A 17,621-nucleotide genomic window follows, 5' to 3' on the forward strand; every position below is an offset into this window, starting at 1 on the left:
GAATAATTTAGAATTGATTTGATTTTCATAATTAATTAACGATTTAATTAGGTATCCATGATTAAAAACCACCATAAAATTTGTTAATTTATGATAAATATTAATTTTTTATGACCTAGATTTGAATCCATGATAATCGGAAATTAATTGATTAATAAATTTTCGATTTTTCGCCCTAAATTTATGAAATTAATATGATTTATTAATTTCTCAGTCAATTTGAATTAAAAAGTTTTAGTTTTTATGATATTCGCTCATGAATGTTGCACGCACAAAGCAAAGGAAGCTACATGTTACCCTTAAGGGGTGTTGTATAGTGCGGGCATGCGACGACGAGCAAGGGAGCTCGTCGCCCATGCGGTACGAATGCAGCGAGCAACAAGCAATGGCGCGCGCGCAAAGCAAAGGTGTTGGGCGTGTGTGCTGCGCATAAGCGATGGGCGATTTGCAATGGCGTGAGCCAGGCGAGCAGTCGCGTGTAGGCAGCGAGCGTGCTGCGCCACAGCGCGCGCTGCCTCGCCCAGCGAAGCGACCAGACGCGTCGAGTGAGGCAGGCTGCGCGCAGCGTGGCCTGGCTGGCTGCGATGCGTGCGGCCTGCTCGTGTGATGCCGTGCGATCATTCGATGGGGCGCTGTTGCCTCATGACTCGATGGGTCTTGGGCGCAAGCCCAAGTGCCTCGTCTTGTTACGATTGATGCGCTTTGATTTTAATTTTAAATTTTCAGTTCGAAAACGATTTTAATTAATTTTAAAATTCGTAATTTAAATTTTTTTTCTCGGAATTTAATTTTGGATAATCTAATTATTATATATTTTAATTTATACTAATTATTTTACTAAAATTAAAACCTTGAATTAATTTAAATTCATTTAATTCAACTGAAAATAAATTAAATAGATTCAATTATAAATTTGTATGAGCTTTAAATTTTAATTAAATTTGTATGTTTCCGGTTAGACTAGGAAATACATTTTTATATTTAAAATTAGTAAAGCATGTGAATTTATTGGTTTAAGTGGGAGCATTTTTAGTCATAAACTCTTTATTAGGTCTACATTCCTTTAAAGTTAAACAACTTGATTAGAATTAATAAGGACTGAATAATTGGTAGATTATTGGTGCCCTTGATTAATTGCTGCAAATATTTATGTGATGCATAACATGTTCTAATAACCAGCTATGTGGGCTATTCATGATAATGAATGGGTGAATGGTATATATTGTATATGTACTGTTTTGCAGGTTATTGAAAAGTGACTAATATGGCCCAAATAGGATAGAAAATATGGTCTGCGTACCATTAATTTGAATGTAATACTGGTCTAAAGTACCAAATTTTAATGCTTTTAAATATGGTCTGCGTACCATCAAATAGTTGTAATTAGTTTAATTATAGCTTATCCTATTTGAAGAAAATGGCGCCTCCCATGGTGAAATTTAAGACGGAGTTTCCAATCCATTTTTAAGACGGACTTTGAAATTGAAGCTTCAAGATGAAGTCGGGCCATACTAGATCACATTTATATCTTATGCATGTTTTAAGTTATTTATTGCTTTAAATATGTCTTAATTATGCATGAGATTATGGCTTGATTATGTTGCATGATTAAAGATTTTAGTTCACTTAAAATCTAACCAACATAGTAAGAGTCTTAAGTTCCAAACTTCAAAATTGAGTTAAAAGGTGTCATGCCAAAATAACACTTGCTTAGTTAACCTTTACATCAATCATAGTAATAGTTTTCCCCCATAGCGAGGTGTTACTTATTGATTCTAAAGGGGTAAGGTACACAAATAATTGTGAGTACATGTTAGTTTTGGTGAAAATCAACGATATAAGTAAGGAGTCCTTTTATGTCGTGGAAAATGCGATAGGTTTACCTAATAAGTTCTTAGACGTACCTATCAACCAAGAGTAGTTTCTAGACTATTAGCAAAGGCTTTGCTTACCTAAAATATTTTAGAATTGAGTCTAAATAAATAATGTGCTTAATTCTTTAATGATTTAAGGGTCTTGGAATCATTTTATTCACACCTGCCGGAACACATAACTTGAATAAAATGCTTAATAAATGATAAATTATGCATGTATGCTAGAATTTAAAGTTTATTAAGAGAAACTGTGAATGGTTATTTATTTGTTTATTCTTTTTCAATTGTAGTTTTGACTATGGCAAATAACAATTCATTCAACATCCGATCAATTCTCGAAAAGGAGAAGTTGAACGGGAAAAACTTCCTTGACTGGCAAAGGAACTTGCAAATAGTTCTTATGCAGGAAGAAAAGGAGTATGTCCTGGAAGAGGCGATGCCCGAAGCCGCTGGCGACGAGGTCACTCAGGCAGCCCTCAATCGTTGGATTGATGCCAACAAGGATGTGAAATGCATGTCTAATGCTTGCAACCATGAGTGCAGATCTACAGAAAACGTTCATCAACTCAGATGCTTTCACGATCATCAGTGAGTTAAAGAACATGTTCCAAGATCTGGCTCGAGTCGAAAGATTCGAGACTCATAGGCAAATTCTTGAGACCAAGCTTAAGAAAGGCGAGCCCGTAAGTCCACATGTTCTCAAAATGATTGGACTCATTGAGAATATGAGTCGGCTGGATCAGCAGTTCTCTCAGGAAATGGCTGTAGACACCATCCTCCATTCTCTTCATAGCGGGTATGATCAGTTCAAACTGAACTACAGTATGAATAGTTTGAACAAAAAGCTCACTGAGCTTCACAGTATGCTGAAGACCGCTGAAAAGATGCTCAAAAGTGATAAGCAAGATGTGCTTATGGTGCGTGGGCAAGTTCAAGAAATCTGGCAAGAAGAGGAATGTTAAGAAAGGTGGCAACAAGGCCAGCCAGACTAAGAAACCAGGCAGCACCAAATCTGAAAAGAAGAAGGTGAGCCAACCCACTTCTGAATCTGAATGCTTCTACTGCAAGAAGAAGGGGCATTGGAAGAGAGATTGCTTGAAGCTTAAGGAAGATCAGAAGAACGGAACAGTCGTTCCATCTTCAGGTATTTTCGTTATAGACTGTGTACTTGCTATTTCAACTTCTTGCGTATTAGATATAGGTTGTGGCTCACACTTATGTTCCAATTCACAGGGACTAAGAAGAAGTAGAAGGTTAAGCAAGGGTGAAGTCGACCTACGAGTGGGAAATAGAGCACGGATTGCTGCATTAGCTGAGGAACTTATTATTTGTCGTTGCCCTCTGGGCTAGTTTTGGAACTGGAAGATTGTTTCTATGTTCCAAGTCTTACTAAAAACATCATTTCTGTTTCTTGCTTAGATGCTAAGGGATTTTCCTTTTCAATAAAAGACAATAGTTGTTTGTTTTATTTTAAAGAGATGTTTTATGGATCAGCTAGATTAGTCAATGGACTTTATTTATTAGATCACGACAAACAAGTTTATAACATAAATACCAAAAGGGCCAAAAAAGATGATTCAGATCTCACCTATTTGTGGCATTGTCGATTAGGCCATATTAACTTGAAACGCATAGAAAGACTTCAAAAGGAAGGAATTCTAGAACCATTTGACTTAGAGGATTATGGTAAGTGCGAATCATGTTTACTTGGCAAAATGACAAAGCAACCTTTCTCTAAAGTTGGAGAAAGTGCAACTGAACTATTGGGTTTAATCCATAAAGATGTATGTGGACCAATGAGTACAAATGCTAGAGGTGGTTTCAGCTACTTTATCACTTTCACTGATGACTTCAGTAGATATGGTTATGTCTACCTAATGAAGCATAAGTCTGAATCTTTTGACAAATTCAAGGAATTTCAGAGTGAAGTAGAGAATCAATTAGGCAAGAAGATTAAGGCACTGCGGTCTGATAGAGGCGGTGAATATCTGAGCTATGAATTTGATGACCATCTGAAAGAATGTGGAATTCTATCAGAATTGACTCCTCCTGGAACACCACAGTGGAACGGTGTGTCGGAACGGAGGAATAGAACCTTGCTAGACATGGTTAGATCAATGATGAGTCAGGCCGAACTTCCAATAGAGTTTTGGGGACATGCACTAAATACAGCTGCACTCACTATAAATAGAGCTCCGTCTAAAGCTGTTGAAAAGACACCATATGAGTTATGGTTTGGAAAGCCTCCAAAAGTGTCTTTTCTTAAGATTTTGGGATGTGAAGTATACGTCAAACGATTAATTTCAGACAAACTTCATCCAAAATCTGACAAATGTATCCTTGTGGGTTATCCAAAGGAAACAAAGGGGTATTACTTCTACAATACATATGAGAACAAGGTGTTTGTTGCTCGAGATGATATCTTTTTGGAAAGAGAACACATTTCCAAAATGACAAGTGGAAGAAAAGTAGACCTCGAAGAAATTCGAGTCGAACAAAAAACTCTAGAGAATGCTGGATGACATTCAGGATGAAACTCATAGATCTTTAGATGTATCTGGTGAGAATCAAGGACCATCTAGAAATGTAACCCCGCGTAGATCGCAGAGATATAGATCTCAACCGGAAAGGTACTTAGGTATTTTGACGAACGAGAGCTATGAAGTTTTATTACTTGAAAGTGATGAACCTGCGACTTACAAACAAGCTATGACGAGCCCTAGCTCCAAGCAATGGCAAGAAGCCATGCAATCTGAATTAGACTCCATGTCTGGAAACCATGTTTGGGATTTGGTCGATTTGCCAGATGGCTACCAAGCCATAGGAAGCAAATGGGTTTTCAAACTGAAAAAGGACAAGGATGGGAAACTTGAAGTTTTCAAAGCTAGATTGGTTGTAAAAGGTTACAGGCAAGTCCACGGTGTGGATTACGTTGAAACCTTTTCACTAGTTGCAATGCTAAAGTCTATTCGGATAATGTTAGCAATCGCTGCATATTACGATTATGAAATATCGCAGATGGATGTCAAAACCGCTTTCTTAAACGGCATTTTAACAGAAACTGTGTTTATGACACAGCCTGAGGGTTTTGAGGATCCAAAGAATGCTAAAAAGGTATGCAAGCTTAAGAAATCAATCTACGGATTTAAGCAAGCATCAAGGAACTGGAATATATGTTTTGATGAAGCAGTCAGTGACTTTGGTTTCATCAAGAAGGCAGACGAATCTTGTGTATACAAGAAGGTCAGTGGGAGCAAAATTGCTTTTCTAGTATTATATGTCGACGACATATTACTTATCGGAAATGACATTCCTATGTTGAACTCTATCAAGATTTGGCTTGGGAAATGTTTTTCGATGAAGGATCTAGGAGAAGCACAGTACATACTGGGCATCAAGATTTACAGAGATAGATCTAAAAAGATGATTGGACTCAGTCAAAGCACTTATATCAATAAGGTGCTTGAAAGGTTCAATATGGCAGACTCCAAGCGAGGCTACCTACCCATGTCTCATGGAATGACTCTAAGCAAGACTTAGTGCCCAAAAACACTGGATGAGCGTAGACGACTGAATGGGATTCCATATGCATCATTGATTGGTTCAATAATGTATGCTATGATATGTACACGCCCGGATGTTGCGTATGCACTCATTGCTACGAAAATATACCAGTCAGACCCAAGAGAGGCACATTGGACTGCTGCCAAGAACATTCTGAAGTACCTGAAAGGCACAAAGATGACTTCCTGGTCTATGGTGTAGATGATGAATTAATTGTTAAAGGCTATACGGACGCAAGTTTCCAAACCGACAAAGATGATTTCAGATCACAGTCTGGGTTTGTCTTCTGCCTCAACGGAGGTGCAGTAAGCTGGAAAAGTGCTAAGCAAAGCACCATTGCGGATTCTACAACTGAAGCGGAGTACATTGCTACACATGAAGCAGCAAAGGAAGCTATATGGCTAAGGAAGTTCATAGGTGAACTTGGTGTAGTCCCCTCCATTAAAGGACCAATAGCCCTATATTGTGATGGAGCTATTGCACAGGCAAAGGAGCCTAGACACCACCAGAGAGTCAAGCATGTACTTCGTAGATTTCACCTTCTACGAGAGTTCGTTGAAAGAAAATAAGTCGAGATAAGCAAGATTGGAACTGATGACAACATCTTAGATCCATTAACTAAACCTCTGCCGCAGGCGAAGCACAACTCGCACACTGCAGCTATGGGAATCAAGCATGTTGGAGAATGGCTTTGATCTCCTTATTTAATGTTTTAAAGTTTTAGAGTTTAATACTTTGTAAAACATTATTGGTTAATCATTCACATTAATGAATAGAATTCATTTTTCCATTTAATTTGTGGTTTATTAAATGATGAGTCCCTTCAATTTGACGATATATTCAAGATAGACTGTCAGGACCAGTCCTGTGACTAAGAAATGTCTATCAAGTGAACTTGAATGTCAAAAGTTGAAAATGGTCCCTGGCCGGAGTTTTCTATAAAGATGGAAGCATAGAAAACGTTATACGACTAGAATGCAAGATGACTAGTAGTTCTGTTTCTTGAACTATGTGGACATGGCAATGTCGTAATCATTTGCATAGATACGTACTTTGGGAAGACTAGTATCGGACAGACCTATGAAACTTTACTGTAATAGATGAAAATCAGTCATAAGTAAATTTCATTAAAATTATTAGACACTAATCCTCAATACCTGAGTGATTTGAGATTACTTGTTTGAAAACTGCTTACTTTGACGTTGTCAACCGTCGCACCGTAAAAGGAGGCTATAAAGGCAACGCTCGGGTAATCACCTATCAAACGAAGTCTAATCTCAAGATCGCAAGATTGGGATTGTCCTCCCATAAATCGGGATGAGATGCTGAAAGTTGTACAAGGCCACTAGGAGAGCTAGAAATTGTAAAATGCATGGCCGTGCTCAGATGAATCATAGGCTATGATTATTGTTTATTTGATCAGTTGAACTCTGAAACCGAGAAACACCTCTGGACATAATAAGGATGACAACTCTTACCTTATGTTCAAGAGCAAACATCGAGTGACAAAGGAATTAGGAAATGCACACTTGTCCGTAAGGACAAGTGGGAGACTGAAGGAAATAATGCCCTTGGTGCAAGTATGCATTTAATGGTAAGTCTAATAAATGCGGTTCAGTATTAATTATGCAAGTTAATAATTCAGTGAGATCAAGTGAACTGTATGCCTAGCTAGATGCCGCTTCAGTTCAAGTGGATTAATGATATTAATCCACAGCTTACTCTTGACTGAACCCGTAGGGTCACACAAATAGTACGTAAATGGATCAAGTATTTAGTGGCATTAAATACTCTATCTATGAATATTCGGAATCGACGGATCTTGGTTTCAGTGGGAGCTGAGATCGTTCAAGGCAAATAAATGAATACTCCGGAAACGATGATATTGCGGGAAACGGAAATATGGATCGTATCGGAAATATAAATATTATCCAAGTCGTAGATGTTGCCGGAAACGGAAACATTGTACGTATCGGAAAATATTATCGGAAATGGAAATATTGCCGGAATCGGAAATATTGCCGGAAACGGAAATATTGTCAGAATCGAAAATATTATCGAAATCGGAAAATAATTCCGGAAACGAAAATATTAAATATTTGTTCGAAACGGAAATTAATTCCGGAATCGGAAATGTTAAATATTGTTCGTATCGGAAATGAATTCCGGAATCGGGAAATTAATCGGAAGCGCGTCGTACGAATTAGCATCGGACGAGCTTGCTAGACGAAGGCCCAGCACGAAGCCAGGCCCGCGTCCAGCAAGCAATGGCGCGCCACACACAAACAGCCCAAGGCTGCGCCAGGCCCACCGCAAGGCAGGCCCAGCGCGCGCCTAAGGCCGAAGGCAGCTTCGTGGGCTGCAGTAGCTCGCATGGGCTATGTGGCCGTGTGCGCTGTGCACGGGCATGGCCTGCACGCTTGCGGGTCATGCTCGTGTAGTGTTTGTGCTTCCGTACCAAACCTAAAACGTATAGGATTCGTTTGATGATTAAATTCCTAATCCTAATGGATAAATTAATTAATAAGAGTTCTGATAGGATTCTACTTAATTAATTCGTGTCCTAGTAGGATTCGATTACTTTTTCCATAGCCTATAAATATGAGATCAAAGCTCATAATTTATATCGAGTTTTAAGTATTCAAAGGTGAGAATTTTGAGCGAAAAATTCAGTCACATTTATTGCCCATATTGTCGAAAATTTTAGAACCTTAAGGGCGATTCTAGTTAGTCAATTTTAAGGCGGATCCAGACGTGCTGTGGACTTTCTACGGAGGGAAGACACTTGGAGTCCTAAAGACTTGTTCTTGTTCGGTTCGGGCGCAGCAAGGGAGGGCACGCTACAAAGAGTATGCATCCTAATTATGCTAATTGTTATGTGGCAATTAATTTGGAATCCTGGCTTTTATGGTTTTTCCGCATGATTTATATTCGTTTATATGTATCATAACCTAAAACGTTGGGCCTTGCGCGGGCCGGCAGCTCTGATGCGGCTCGTATTCGCGACGAACGCCTTATGGTTATTATTTATCGTATCGTACACGACGAATCACCGTCGTACGATACGATTATTCATTTCGCCCAGCTTACGAATATTCGTGATACGATATACGATTCCGATACAAGGTCGTATCGCATAATACGTTTTTCGGAACTAATTCCCGAAAAGCTATTAAATGAATTTCCGATTCATTTAATCCGATGATCTGTTACATGTCATTGGTGTGACCTTATAGGTTCAGCCAAGAGTAAGCTGTGAGCCTAATATAGATTAGAACTCACTGATCGGAAGCATTGCTCCAGCTAGCTGTTCTGATCACTTGATCTTACTTAATTAATTGTTCGCAATTAATCTGAACCTAAGTATTAGACTTAATGAACCTTGGGTGAAGGACATATTTCCTTCAGATAGAACTTATCAGGCCTTGTTTAATTCACCTTATTTCAGAACCTTATTACTTACTACCTCGGTTTCAAAATTATTTTTACACTTTTATTTTTAGTCCGTTTCATAATGTTCTTTACACTTTGCTTTATACTATTTTTGGACATGAAAATGTACTATCTTATCCCCCGCCCCCCTTATCGCACAAATTTACATGCTTCCACTCACTTTCTCTTACTATATTTATTTTTTTCTTACATCACCCACCATTTTACCCCACTCTCTCTTACTTTATCCATATTTTTTTATACTTATCCACATTTTTGCACACTTTATCACATTTGTATTAATATTTGTGCAATTATTGTAAAGATCATTATGAAAGGGATGTAGTATTTCATATCATAACATATCAGAAATAATAAGTTTTGCATCCGATCAGATCAAAAAATAAGTTTAGATCTGATAATTATTATTATTATTATTATTATTATTATTATTATTATTATTATTATTATTATTATTATTATTATTATTATTATTATTATTATTATTGATGAGCTCCAAACACAACGCAATGTCTAGGGCTTATGCAAGTAATAATAATGATGTTTTCACTTGACTCAGTCTTATGACACTACAATAAATATAATAGACAAGGGGTAAGTAAGGGATCAAACTATAATACCCATATTTTTATTATTTTATAAATATAATTTCAATATATTTATAATTTAATATGGCATTTTCAAAGAATTTATATGATTATTAACTCGTATAAATAATAAAATAGAGTTTAAGTGTATTTAATATTTATTAAAGTTGTTAAATGTATTTTAGAAAAGAAAAGATTTTAAATATTTCCTTAAACAGGTGTAGTTTCAAATAAAAAGGATGGAGAGATTAAAATAGAAAGAATGGCAAATTAGTTAATTTGGGTTCCGAAACCTTACTTGACACCTAAGTAAGTGTTAGTGTAAATAAACCAAGATGCAAGGTAATTAAACCATACAATCACTTTGCCTCTCTCTCTCATTTTCTGTCTCCATTTGAACTATTCTCTCCCTCTCTCCTCTTTGTCACACGTAACAAAGAAGGCAGCAACAGCCCCAGAAAAAAAAGTTTTCACGCGACCTCCCCTCCCCCCGAAGGGGGATTAAGGCATGAATTCAAATTCAAGCGTATAGGGACCAAACACGGCTGAAAATTATGATGTCTTTTCTATCCAACATTGATATGTGTGTTTTATATAGAGTTTTTACCCCCGTCCCTTAGTACTTTTCTGCATCAAATGAACTCTTAGGAGCCATTTTTAGTACTAATATGTGTTGTAAGTGTGCCTTGAGTTTCAGGATTTGTTCGATGAGAAATTAGCCTTTTTAGGCTCGTTTTGCGATGATATAGGCCACTACACGGACGCGGAGTAGGTTCAGCATGATTACGGTCAATCCTTGGGAGCCTAGCATACCTATGTTCGAGCCCCGAGAGTTAGACTTTGTGCTTTGAGTGAAGGACGATGCATTTTGCAAATCGCCCTTTGAGCGGAGGACGGAATGAGAAGATCGGGCGAAGAAAAAGAATTCTGGAACTTTCAACGCGCGCCCGATCGGGCGGGCCTCGCCCGATCCGGATCGGGCGGCCATCCTAGAAGTTGTACAGGGCAATTCTCATCCGCCCGATCGGGCGGAATTTCGCCCGATCGACCTGCTTGTCGAGCAGAATGCCCGATCGGGCGACGCCAACCTCTGGGCCTTTTTTGCGAGTTTTTGTTTCCGATTTTGGGTTGTATTTTGGGCGAACTATAAATACTAAGCCCTTTTAATTTCAGAGGACATCTTATTTTCAGCACTTAGTTTTTTTTAGCTTACTTTTATGCTCTCGAATTGTTAAACACTTAGATTTATTTTTAATCAAAGCTTTAATATTTCGTTCATCCTTTCGTTCTTCATTTAGGTATTAATTCCTAATTTGCTTTATTATTTTATTTCGATCATGTTTTTAATAATATTAATTGCTTTGTTTATTGTTAATATGAGTGAGTAATTTATTTTCTAGGGTTTAGGGGATCCATGAATGCATGATTGGGATTAAATGTGGACTTGATTATTGATTAATTGAATGTGATTTCTATAGCTTATTATAATTGCTCGTCAATTCTGTTCGGCCGGACTATTTTGATTGAGTTTAATTAACCTTAGATTATGTGCCGAGAGGTATAAATCTGATGTTTTTGTTCTGTGGCTATTAGATAGGATTTGTTTCTAGTATATAGCGAGAGCCTGCTAGTTATATTTTCCTAAGGAACTCATAAGATTCGAGAGATGCATGTTTTCCTAGTTACTATTGTTGATTGATTGTTGTTGTCCGTTGTCCAATCCCGCTCTGCATTTGTGGTGAACCGCTGCCCTAGATTCCCTTAATATTGATATTTTCCAATTTGATTATTTCCTTAGTTTAGATTAAAAACCAATCCTAATCTTTTGTTACCAATAGTCTAGACTTGTCGATTAATAGTGGAAAGAACATTGTTTCCCTGTGGATACGATCCCTGCTTCCCTTGCTATATTTTTAGTTGGTGAAAGTTAGGTTTATATTTGATAAGAGTGCGATTAGCTTGTCAAATTTTGGCGTCGTTGCCGGGGAAACGGTGTTATTTTCTGTTATTAATTGTTTTATTCTAGATTATTGTTTGTTACTTCTCAAGGAACTCCCGTTCCTTTAGACCGGATCTCACACCCGTTTGTAGTTTCTTTGTCTATGCCCAGGACCGTAGGTACTAGTAATCTTACTCCGTTCGATCCTGAACCTGAAAGGACCTTCCGTAGACGAAGAAACTTTGTTGCAGAGTGTGGGAATTACTCTAACTCTGATTCTGATCATAATTTTTGCGATCTTTTTCCTTCAGATACAGATACAGAGATAGAGATGGGTGACGGAACACCACCACCAGTTGAACCAAGGCTTACAGACTATTCTAAGCCAAGTCTGTCTGTGCTACCCAAGGCAATCATGCCTTCTATTGCAGCTGAGACTTTCAAGATTGAGCGTGCATTGATTAACATGATTGAGAGACACCAGTTCGGTGGGGAAGTAGCTAGGTGAAGACCCAAATCTTCACATTCAATCCTTCATCCAATATTGCTCTACCATTAAGTAGAAGAATGTGACTCCGGAGCAGACTATTGATATGCTTTTCCCGTTCTCTCTGAGTGGGAAGGAAAAGTTGTGGATCAATGGGTTGAATCGAGTAGCCACGAAAATTACTAACTGGGAGTCTTTGGCCATTGCATTCTATGTGAAATATTTCCCGCCTGAGAAGACAGTTCGTCTGAGGAGCCAGATAATTTCTATTACTCAATAAGCAGATGAGAGTTTGTTCGAGGTCTGGGAAAGGTTCAAGGATTTGCATAGAGAGTGCCCACACCATGGTTTGAGTGACTGGTTCTTGATTCAACAGTTTTATAATGGTCTGGGTAATGAGTCTAAACTTATTCTGGATTCAGCTGCTAGTGGGAGATGCATGCAACTTGCTGTGACTAGAGCTATGGAGGTGATTGAGGAGATGGCCATTCATAATGCCCAGTATGGGAATCCTAGAGGTCTATCTAACAAGGGTGGTAAGCATGACTTCAATTCCATAAAACAACTAACTGCCCAATTGACTGCTTTACATTACAAGTTTGATAATATGCAAGCGGCCAATGCTCAATCTGCTCAACCTGTTAGTGTAGCTGCAATGAACTCTCAAACCGTCAATGTCTGTGATAGTTGTGGGATGTCTGGTCATTATGCACAGGAATGTAGGAGCTCTATTGAACAATGTAATGCATTCCAGTCCTATAAGAAGAATAATCCGTACTCCAATTCTTAAAATGAGGGGTATAAAAACAATCCCCTACTATCATACAGGAGTACTAATATTCAGAACCCCCATCAGGTTCAACACCCTCCACCACCACAAAATTATACCAACCATCACCATAACAACCATACCAACCACGGAGTAACTACAATCAACAGTCTAGTGGACCACCTGGGTTCCCTAGACAAAACACATCACCTCCACCCCCACAACCTCAACCCACACAGTCTGACCCTATGCTTGTAGAGATGAGGAACATGATGTTGCAGATGCAGAAATCTCTGAGTGAAAAGGATGCTAAAATTGATGCTCTTGCCGTCCAAAACAAGATCATTGATACACAGTTGCCATAAATGGCTACTACTCTTCCAGGGAGACCCCCAGGTCAACTCCCTTCACAGCCTGGGAATAGGGAAACTGGAAATGCTATTACATTGAGGAGTGGAAGAGGTTATGACGGCCCTTCTATGCCCGTCGAGGTTGATTCTGAAGTGTCTGCTAGTGGTCTAGTTAGTGAGGAAACACCAAAGGTAATCATGGATGGTAAGCAAGCTGAGAAAGTAGTCTGTGAAAAAGAGGCTACAACTGAGGTTAAGAAGGGGACAGATATTCAAGAACCACCTATTGTACTCCCCTTCCCAAACCGGCAACTCAAGAGTAAGCTAGACAAACAGTTTGGCAAATTCTTGGATGTGGTCAAAAACTTGCAGGTAACGGTTCCTTTTACTGAATTGATTTTACAGGTTCCTACATATGCTAAGTTTATGAAAGATATTTTGACCAGGAAACGTGCTTTTTGTGAGGTAGAGACTGTAGCTTTTACTGAGGAATGTAGTGCTTATTTACATAATAAGTCTCCACCTAAACTTAAAGACCCAGGGAGTTTTTCCATCCCATGTAACATTGGCACCGTTTTTAGTGATAAGGCTTTATGTGATTTAGGTGCTAGTGTGTCTGTTATGCCCTTGTCTGTCTGTACTAAATTGAACATGGGTGAGCTTAAAGTTACTAATATCACTCTGCAAATGGCCGACCGTTCTGTTAAATACCCCTTAGGTGTTTTAGAGGACGTCCCCGTTAGAGTAGGCAAATTCTATATACCTGTGGACTTTGTAGTACTAGACATGCAAGAGGACTCCCAAATTCTCATTATCTTAGGTAGACCCTTCCTTCACACGGCAGGGGCGGTCATTGATGTTAAAAGTGGGAAATTGACTTTGTCTGTTGGGGATGATAAGGTGACTTTTAATCTGAATAGTGCCTTAAAGAGTCCCATGCTAGAGGAAGAACAATGCTATCGAATTGATGTAGTTGATTTTATTATGCGAGATAACGTCTCCCAAGTTCTCGAAAGGGATCCCTTGGAGGCAGTGCTTTGTTGTGAATCTTCTGCAGGTGATAGCAGTTCTTGGAGTGCTGAAGTGGATGCTCTAGAGTTAGCTCTTGATGGTGGAGAGTCTGAACCCGAGGAGAGCATCAAAGTGAGGAGGTTAGTTCGCTCGGTATGTTCTGTAAATGAGGTAAAGAAACCCGAACTTAAACCTCTTCCTGGATGATGAACAACTCTGCCCTGTAATTGTCAGTATTGCACTTGATGCAGACCAGTTGTCCCAACTTCTTAATGTGTTGAAAAAGCACAAAAAGGCCATTGGGTACAGTATTGACGATTTAAAGGGTATTAGCCCTGATTTTTGCATGCATAGGATACATCTAGATGATAATCAAAAGCCATGCATTCAACCCCAACGTCGTTTGAACCCCATCATGCAAGATGTTGTAAAAGCTGAAGTCATGAAATTGCTTGATGCGAGTATTGTTTATGTTGTGTCTTATTCTAAGTGGGTGAGTCCAGTTCAGGTAGTCCCAAAGAAAGGGGGGACGACTGTGGTCAGGAATGAGAAAAATGAGTTGATCCCAACTAGGGTAGTTACAGGGTGGCGCATGTGTATTGATTATAAGCGTCTGAATGTTGCTACTAAAAAAGACCACTTTCCCCTTCCCTTTATTGATCAAATGTTGGAAAGGCTAGCCTGTCACAAGTTTTTCTATTATCTGGATGGTTATTCTGGTTTTTTCCAAATTCCCATACATCCAGACGACCAGGAAAAGACCACTTTCACCTGTCCCTATGGTACTTTTGCATATCGTAGGATACCCTTTGGTCTGTGTAATGCACCTGCTACATTTCAACGTTGCATGATGAGAATCTTTTCTGAGTTTATTGAGTCTATCATGGAAGTGTTTATGGATGACTTTAGTGTCTATGGTACTTCTATTGATTCCTGTTTGGTTAACTTGACTAAAGTGTTGAAAAGATGTGAAGAGTGTAACCTAGTCTTAAATTGGGAAAAGTGTTATTTCATGGTTACTGAAGGGGTGGTCTTGGAGCATTTAATATCTGATAAGGGCATCCACGTGGATCGAGCTAAGGTACAAGTGATTGAACAATTTCCCCCTCCAATTACTGTGAAGGGTGTTAGAAGTTTTCTTGGTCATGTGGGGTTTTATCGCCGCTTTATCAAGGATTTTTCTAAGATTGTTAAACCACTAACCCAGCTCCTCCTCAAGGATGCCCCCATTTGTGTTTATCGATGCTTGTCTTGAGGCTTTTGACAGGATTAAACAGGCACTAATTTCGGCTCCTATCATCCGTTCTCCCGAGTGGGACCTCCCGTTCGAGATAATGTGTGATGCAAGTGACTACGCAGTTGGGGCAGTTTTGGGTCAGAGAAAAGAAAAGGTCTTGCATGTTATCTACTATTGTAACGCCCCCAAATTTCTCTCTTTTTAAAAATAACCTTTAATTAAGTAAGACTAATCTTGAGAGAAACTTAGGAGTATTACCGCCACGTGATTACGTTAAAGTCTAATTACTCAACTAATGCAGCAGAATAACTCAAATACTTTTCTTTATTTAATAATAATAGTCGAAATAATAATAGTGTATATTCGATAAACCCTTGAAATTTAAATACTAAAATCTGAACTCACAAATGAAACCAACTTAGAAAAAAAAAATCATAACTAGTGAACTCTCCATTAACCCCGTATGCAAGCATGTCACATCATTACATCAAGTTCCTGAAAACTGCTCACCAAAAGGTGAACAGGGCCAAGCCAAAACAAATAGGAAATACGGGTTAACAAAAGCTAAGTACGAATACATGCAAGACATGTAAAACATTTATATATAGTTGAACATACTTTCACAAACCATTTAATTCAAACTTGCTTAATTAAAATCATAGAAGATTCATTTTCCAAAATTAGAAACTTTCCATAAATAGTAACTTTTCAAAAGTAAAAAAACTTCAAGAATTAAGATTTCTAAAATAGAAACTTTCCAAAAGTAGAAACATTCCACGAAAAGAAATATTCCCAACATATAAACTTTCCAAATATAACAATATTCCAAAAGTATAAACTTTCCAAAAATAGATTCCAATTAGAATATGAAAATTAAACACCTCTTCTTATCTCCCCTTCCTTCCTAAATATGCACACCCCCAAGCTAGTATTCCATCACAAATCTATACACTAGGGTACTAACCAAATAATAGTCAACAAGTGACCCTCGACTTACACAACAAGTGATGCGTATGAACATAAAAGTTCCATGAAATCCATTCCACCTTGAGACTTTATAAAAGTACAATAATGTCATGAAAGACCATCCAGTTCCAACCATATGATTAACCAACAATCCTCCTTTTATTTAATCAAATTTATTTTTAAAGAAAACAACGTATTTTGAAATAAAGATTTATAACTCATCAAAACCAAACAAACTATTTCAAACACCACTTGAACAACATCATAATATTAAAATCAAGAAAAATATTTAACCTTTCAAAAATCCTCAAACAATTTTCACAAATCAAGAAACAATTAATAATCACTAATTCACAATTTTCAATTTGAAAATAATTAATAATTTGAAGTTAATAATCAAACCATACATAGATTTCATTCATATAATAATCTAGCCATATACACGTACCTTGATTAAATAATACCTCACACAAAGATAAATTTGATCCTGCTACGGATCACTCACGAGTTCCTAACAATTAATAAATAAAATCCTAATTAATTCCTGATTGAACAATTGAATTAATAAAAATTTCTAATGCCCTTAAATTTAATTCATGATTATTCATGCATAATAACAGTATTATAAAATCAAATATATATTAAAAAAATGCATAAAATGATTAATAAAATGCCTAAAAATATAGGGTATTACAACTATGCCTAGTAAGACCTTAGATGAAGCTCAGGTTAATTATGCTACTACTGAGAAGGTGCTTCTAGCTATAGTCTATGCCTTGGACAAGTTTCGCACTTATCTCATTGGGTCCAAGGTGATAGTCTATACTGACCATGCGGCCCTTAAGTATCTGCTCTCTGAAAAGGAAGCCAAGCCTAGGCTTATTTGATGGATACTACTGCTACAGGAGTTTGATCTAGAGATCCGCGACAAGGGGATGAGAATGTGGTTGCAGACCACTTGTCTAGATTGAGGTATGATGATGGTAAAGTGTCTACACCGATCGATGATTCATTTCCAGATGATCACTTACTTGCACTTGCCAGTCAGTCACCATGGTTTGCACACTATGCGAACTACATTGTAGGGGGTATTCTTCCGTCCGATCTTACATATAAACAGAAGAAGAAGTTCCTACATGATGTTCGGTTCTACTTTTGGGATGATCCTTATTTATTCCGTGAAACTGCTGAAAGGTTGTACAAGCGATGTGTTCCAGAATGGGAAGTCCATGGTATTATCAGTAGGTGTCATTCTTCACCTTATGGTGGTCACCATGGACCTTCGAAGACTTTTTCGCGGTGCGGTTTCTACTGGCCTACTATGTTCAAGGATGCACATGCTTTTATTATAGCTTGTGATGCGTGCCAGAGGGCTGGCACTATC

The 17,621-nt window shown here is 38.1% G+C and overlaps 1 non-coding gene across 1 annotated transcript; it reads right to left on the reverse strand.

The window, feature by feature from the left end:
• Window positions 1-12,148: 12,148 nt before the first annotated feature.
• Window positions 12,149-12,255, reverse strand: LOC130471088 (small nucleolar RNA R71). The gene has a single exon (XR_008931769.1). It is a non-coding gene; the product is annotated as a small nucleolar RNA R71 (small nucleolar RNA).
• Between the last annotated feature and the right edge of the window lie 5,366 nt (window positions 12,256-17,621).

The sequence above is a fragment of the Spinacia oleracea genome, chromosome 3 (genome assembly GCF_020520425.1).
Source record: "Spinacia oleracea cultivar Varoflay chromosome 3, BTI_SOV_V1, whole genome shotgun sequence".
NCBI classification, from domain to species: domain Eukaryota; kingdom Viridiplantae; phylum Streptophyta; class Magnoliopsida; order Caryophyllales; family Amaranthaceae; genus Spinacia; species Spinacia oleracea.